Below are 7,318 nucleotides of genomic sequence, written 5' to 3'. Positions count from 1 at the left end.
AACTTCTTTATTCACTTTGAAATACATTCTCTATGCACATGCTCCAATGTGCAAACACATTTGTGCACATCCAGAAACTTGTGTAGATAGAAACACATATAATGCCTATTGGGATATGAATGAAACCACTGTAGAAAGACTATATTTTGCACAATATATTGGTTTTGAGGAAAAAAATTTGGAAATATGAACCTTAGAATTTTTAATGCAACAGAAATGTTTCTGGATATTCTATAAAACTCTAAAACAAGGATAATTTCCAACAGCAAGAATGAACCTTAGCATATACACATTTTAAAAATAACACATGAGTTACAATAAGATGCAGACTGTGAAGAAAATATAACATTATTTTAAATGTATGAATCACTACACCAGAGAAAGTAGTTAGAAATTTCATCGATTTAATTACATTAGAAACCAGGGGATGTAGTTATTGTTTTAAAATCTTAGGCAAATGTATGGAACTGGAAAGTGTCATCCTGAGTGAGGTAACCCAGTCACAAAAGAACACACATGGTGTGCACTTACTGATAAGTGAATATTAGCCCAAAAGTTCAGAATACCCAAGAAACAATTCACAGACCATGTGAAGCTCAAGAAGATTGAAGATCAAAATGTGGACGCTTCAGTCTTCCTTAGAAGGGGGAACAAAATACTCAGGGGAGGAAATAGAGGGACGAAGTCAAACAAGAACTGAAGGAAAGGTCAACCAGAGACTGCCCCACCTAGGGATCCATCCCATATGCAGCCACTAAACCCAGTCACTGTTGCTGATAGGGTTGCTTGCCGACAGGATACTGATATGGATGTCTCCTGAGGGCTATGCCAGAGCCTTACTGATACAGATAAGGGTGTCTGCATCTAACCATTGCACTGAGCACAGGGACCCCAATAGAGGAGTTAAAGTAAGGATTGAAGGAGCTGAAGACATTTGCAACCCCATAGGAAGAACAATGATATTAATCAACCAGACTTCCAGAGCTCCTGGGAATTAAACTACCAACCAAAGAGTACACATGGAGAAACCCACGGCTCCAGTCACATATGTAGCAGAGCATGGCATTGTCTTGCGTCAATAAGAAGAGAAGCCCTTGGTCCTCTGAAAGCTCATTTCCTCAGTGTAGGGGGATACCAGGGTGTTGAGATTCGAGTGGGTGAGGGGAGTGGGAGCATTCGAGTGGGAAGCAGGGAGGGGTTATGGGAGAGGGGGTTAAGGGGATAACATTTGATATGTAAATACATAAAATATCCAATAAAATAATAATAAAAAAGAAGCCAGTGGATGTTGCAAAAGTAAATGTGAAAAGAATTGCATATAAATACTCGACTCTTATATTGTGTTTTCTGGAGTGATTTTACAGTTAAATACATGTGTATCATTGCTCATCATTTAATCAACAAATGGCAGATGGTAAGAGGTGGGTTATTTCCTAATGGAGCGGAAGATTGAAGAAAAACAAGCTGAGTTGTTTAGAAATAATCATTTGTTCATGTATACCAGATGGAGGCATCAGCATTCACTGATACTTATGTGTAGAAGTACGATATGAGTATCATACGAGTAAACATGAGCATGCATTCTGTTATCACTAGTTTAGGAGGTCTGGCATCAATTCACCAGCAGCGATGAGCACACGTAGCAGGTACATTGCAATTCCCCAATACTTTGCAAAAAAGAGAAATATATTTCCTTGGAGAAATGTCTAATTTATGTGCAGAAAACAAGAGAAGTCATTGTAAATATTGTTTAATGTGAGGGCATGTCCAATTTAATCCAATGAGTATCATGAAGGAGACAGAAATTTATATAAGAGCCCTGAATAGTAGAAAGTGGAGTAAAGAGATCAGCAAAATAATTGATGTTCCTTTATGTAACTATGTATGTATGTATTGATGTTCATATATATATATATATATATATATATGACACTTCACATTGTTATAAATATATTACTGAACTAGTCAGTGGTTGGAGAAGAGGCCCAAATAATTCACAAAGCTACTTAACTCTTATGAGAATAGATATTGGTCTTTCCTGTTTAACTGTTAATTAACTGTTTAGCTATTCATTTAACTGGGATTTGCTTTCATAAAACACAATAATAAAAGAGTTGACTTTGTGAAGGCTAAAATAAAATGTGCTATTATCAACAGGTTATTGAGTTACTATACACAATGTACTTATATATGCAATTTGATGTAATTAATATGCCACCTTTTCTCTATGACCTTCACCTGCTAGACCATTCTTAACATCTGCTTTAATCCATGTAAAAGCATAAGATGCATCCTAATATGGAAACGCTCTACAAAGGACTCAGTGAGTACTCCTAAAATCTATGAAAGACATCAGAATCAAGTAATGCCTGTGCTTCCTAAGGAGACCTGATATCTTAAAACCATTCAGTATTCTAAACTATGTGTTACAACAGAATATGATATTAGTTATGGTTAAGAAAAACAGTATATGTTTCAGTTAAGTATACGTAGTTTCATTGACTGGTATATTTATATTATACTAATAAAAATTGTATATTATAGAAATTAGAAAAACTCATCCTAAAAATAAATCCTACTAAAATTAAAAGATTATTTGTAGATTAATAACAACATGGCACCCTCAGTGTACAAGACAAAATAATTGTTTCAATAAATTTGAATTTTTGTTTAATGTTCATATGAAAATGAGAGCATGTCTGCTTCTCATGTTTACCTTATTTAATTAGGAAAAACATTATCTTCTTTTATTCATATTGTTACAATGAGACAACTTCTTTTCTTCTTATAGATTAGTAATTCTATGTGCTTTATTCATATCTTGCAATGGTCACACTATCTCCATACCTATATCTTGGTCACTGTTTATAATTCTAACAAGAAAGATGTGGTGATCTCTGAGGTACTGATTTAAATTCCAAATATGGATCAGATATGAAGTTTCTGGGCTGCATGATACATCTTGATTTTTCAGAAATATTATTCTGTTTTCCCATCAGGCATAAGACACGGTTCTTTTTCTTCAAGGCCTTGCTAGCATTTGTTTTGATATCAATTTCATTTATTCCTTACTAGTTGTACAAGATGCTGTCTCATTCTGGCATCCTTTGCATGTATTTTGGCGATTAGTTGTACTGGTAATCATTTTATATGACTTTTTTCCATTTATATATTTTCTTTAGAAAAAAACATACATTCAAAAAATTACTTTCTTCTTTTCCTCTTCCAGCTTTTCCTCTTCCTACTCCTCCTCCTGCTCCTACACCTTCTACCTCCTGAGCAATTAAAAGTCATGCCATTTAAGGGGTAAAATACGTCACTGATTCCAATTCACAGAAATTGTGTACAAAAATTTCCACAGCTATTAAATTTCCACACTTAGATTCAGAAATCTTCCCTCGCAGGTGCTCCTTCTAGCACTGCAATTTTTGATAGAAAAAATGATGCCTTTTAAAATACAGGGCTTTATACCTCTGCTTAATATTCCAAGGTATTGGTAACATTATTATTAATGTTTATCTTGTTATTATTGCTTAATTTCATACTGATCAAATTCAAGAGAAATAAAAGCTATAGTACATAATATCAAAGAAAGTATATAAGTGCCTAAAATTTAAACTGATGTTTTCCAAATTATTTATGGCTAGGAACTACAAGAAAGGACCTTAGTAGACTACTGAAGCAAAACCACAGGAAATTAGCATGCCTTGGAAACAGAGCAAGAGGCTAATTTCCTCAGCACTGTGTCATCATTAACAAGAATTTTTAGCACTGCTAAATTCTATAGTAATCCTGGGTGAAGTAGGGTTTTCCTTCTCATAGCGTAGTAGAAGAAAACTGAAATTTAGATCCCACATAGACATCTTCATGAGCAATGTCAGTCTATAAAGATAAGATTCAATTGTTTTTCTGCACTTACCAATAGTTATTCAGAGATCCTCAAACGTGGAGAATCATGGTGAATTTTGTGGTTCATTTTTTTTATTCACAAAATTGCATTTACATATATTGATCTAATTACTTATTAGTGTATTGAAATTGAGTCATTTAGTCACTGTAAAATAGAAGATAACCTTCTTGCTCCCCATTCTGAGCAGCTGAGATTGTCTCCAGTATGAATTGGCCTTTATCTCAGCTAATGTAATACTTTATCTTACAGGTAATAATGGGTTTAATCTTTCCATTTTTTGTAAACACCAACATGTTTTCTCCTTACTTTTATCATTTGATGTATGTTCAACAAATAATTTTATGCATTTGGTTCTACAAAATAGCAACCACATGTCAATATTTTCGATGTGTAAAATATTTAAAAGTGAATGTCTATGCTAGGAGATTGGTTTGATACAATATAAACATAGATCACCTTTATGCTTTAATATTAGGAAAATTCCTGCCCATAGAGGCATTGCAGGTGTGACTGATGTGTCAAAAGTGGATCAGTAGGTGGCAGAGAGGAGATAGGCTATGTCTATACTCCGTGTTCTTACCTGTGAATATATGAACTATTAGTAGCCTATCATTCCCTGAAGAAATCAAGCCTGAGACAACAACCAGGGAACCTAGACAGTAAGCTAGCCTGAGATGTTCACCAGTCCAGTAAACACAGGCCCAGACAGGCTCCCAAGGTGGGGAGAGAGATGGAGACTAGAGAGAGCCTTCCTGGGACTAACAGCGGCCAAGCAGGAGTGAGCCTGAGACAGAGGACCCCTGCAGTGGGAGTATATGGGTGTGCCCAAGGGAGAGAAAGGAGTCTAAGATGACCTCCAGTCTTGTTTCATGGGACCCAGACAGTCAGCTATGGTGAAATGACCACCAGTTTGATACTTCACAGGTATGGGTGGATCAAGCCAGGGTTGACCCCTGCCCAGTGCCATAAGCCATGGACAGAGCATAACACTCCTGAAAACATGCCAGGAATTCAGAGACATTGGGTGCCACTAAAAGAGTAGAGAAATGGAAGAGAAGGAGAAAGAGAAGAATGTGAGCACAATGAAAAGACACAGGAGATACAGACACAGTAGTCTGAACTACGACCCTGGGATATGTTGATGTCTGAAGGCTGTGTAGAACCAGTTCTGGGCATTCTGAGAGAGGTTGCACTCGGGTCACGAGAGCAGCAGAGCTGACCCTGCCCCTCACCAGCTTCAGCACTCAGGAAGACAGGTCCTACACCTTGCCTGGGCAGCAAATTTGAGCTGATTCTTGTAGCAGGATATGGGTGAGCTGGCCCCGGAGTCATAAGTACGGCAGAACTGGTCCTGCCACTTGTCTGCCATGTGGTGACATAGATGAGGAAGACAATCCCACTCTTGTCCCCTTGCCACCTATAGCAGGCAGAAAACTTGGCTCTGGATCATGAGAGCAGGAGAGCTGGTGCTGCCCCTCACTTGTTGCAGCACTGGGGAGAGCAGACCGTGCACCTCACCTGAGCATATTGGTAGAGCTGGCCCTGGATGTAAGGATTGCCAGTGAGCTGGCCCTGATGGCATGGTGTGGATATAGCAACCCTAGGGGCATGAAAGCAGGAAAGCTGTCTCTGCCCATTGCTTCCTGGGCATTGTATAGACCCGTCCGGAAGAACAGGAGAGCTTGTCCTGGTGTTGTGGGTTCAGGAGATCTGGAGAGCTGACTAGTAAATACCTCTCATGGCCAGATCCAGGGCTTTGAATTGGCCATTCCAACATCTACCCGTACAGTGAACTGCTAGAGTGCCTAAAGGGACCAGTCTTACAGATTCAAAAATATAGGATCTCCATGGCATAGGGCAACAATAGATGCATGAGAGGAGTCCCAGTGCAGTTCGAGATTGATAATGTAGCAGAAGCCACAAGCCTCATACCAGACCAATGACTCATTGCGATGAACATTTGAGAGCAAAGAAGTGTGGACAAAAGGTATACTGTGGGACACACTGTGACACACCATAGTTTTCACAATGAGAACTTTTTCTTCCATTTGGGAGAATATTGCAAAGGTAGAGGGTTGATAGGAAGGGAGTGGGAGATGAGTGGAATAGAGGTGCATGATGTGAGATTTACAAAGAACCAACAAAAAGGAAAAACAAAAAGGAAAATTCAAATAAAAGGCACTTGTCTAAAGGCAATTGGGCTTTTCATAGAAAGTCACTGGAAATTCTTATATCCAAATAATATATTTTAAGGTATTACAGCAGGTGATTTAATGGTACAAATATTCTTTGTGCAGACACTATGAATGCTGAAAGCTGCATGCCATTCACAACTTAAGAGGCAGACACTAGGAATGTTTATTAGCCTGTGTTTATTAGCTTTTCTGAAATCTCCTGCTTTACTGAAAATGAATACACTTTTAAGAAGAAAGTATATGCGTCATTCTCTTTACCTCACAAGTCTGGGGAGTGGCTTCGATGAAGAAGTAAAGTGTACATTTGTTTAAAATCTGTGAAATATCGACTTTTGTGACTGCCCATTCTTTGGATGGTGTAGCCATTTTGTTTAGAAGGTAAGTGATTCTGTAGTTACTAGGATATAGATGGCAGTGTATAAATCTCACTAAGGTGGTTCAAGGCCCTCATGTGACATGCCAGTCGAAGTTTCACCAAGGAGGCTTTTTAACATTAACCTCTTAAGAATTATTTGTTTATCAAGCAAAGTTTGAAAACTGCCTGGTAGTGTTTTAATAATTTGAATTTTAGTGATCATAAGAAACTATTTTGTCTAGATTTCAAAATGATTTCTAATTCTTGTTTATTTTTGTTTATGTGAATATTTTTCCAGCTGCCTGCCTGTAGGTGTACCATATATATGTGCCCACAAAAGTAAGAAGAGAGGCCAAGTCTCCTGGAGCCGTAGTTATAGGCGGCTGTGTGCCACCTGATGTGAGTCCTGTGATTCGAACTCAGGTCCTCTGGGAACCACCAAATGCTCTTTATTGCCATCTTTCCAGCCCTAGACTATTGTTTGTTTTATTTTATCATAATTTCACAGTGTATAGACATGTGAAATATTAACAGTTTATACTTCATTTGTTGTTTTAGTTGACAGCTCAATCTTGTGTTCTTAAATCTGTGATGTATTTTTGGAAGATACATTTCTTTCGATGATTTTTAAATCAACATGTGAGCTTAAATTTAAATATGACTTACTTTTATATTCTGCTTAACATTTTGACACATTTCTTTGTAGATACGAATCTATGATTATTAAATATGTACATTTTCTGTTTACTCTGTCTCAACCACTGCCAGATTCATTACTCTAATACTTTATTTACTTCTTCAAATAATTAATTACTTTCAAGTTTATTAATTTTAAAATGAAGTCTTACAGCTAAGAAG

General features: G+C 37.3%; 1 non-coding gene across 1 annotated transcript; it reads left to right on the top strand.

Annotated features, from left to right (window-relative positions):
- Nucleotides 1-4,392: 4,392 nt before the first annotated feature.
- LOC116904710 lies at nucleotides 4,393-4,524 on the top strand. Its single transcript, XR_004388405.1, has one exon. It is a non-coding gene; the product is annotated as a small nucleolar RNA SNORA17 (small nucleolar RNA).
- Nucleotides 4,525-7,318: the final 2,794 nt, after the last annotated feature.

Source organism: Rattus rattus, chromosome 6, assembly GCF_011064425.1.
Source record: "Rattus rattus isolate New Zealand chromosome 6, Rrattus_CSIRO_v1, whole genome shotgun sequence".
Taxonomy (NCBI): Eukaryota; Metazoa; Chordata; class Mammalia; order Rodentia; family Muridae; genus Rattus; species Rattus rattus.
The sequence above is the reverse complement of the archived record's forward strand: the minus strand, read 5'-3'. Positions and strand labels throughout refer to the sequence as shown.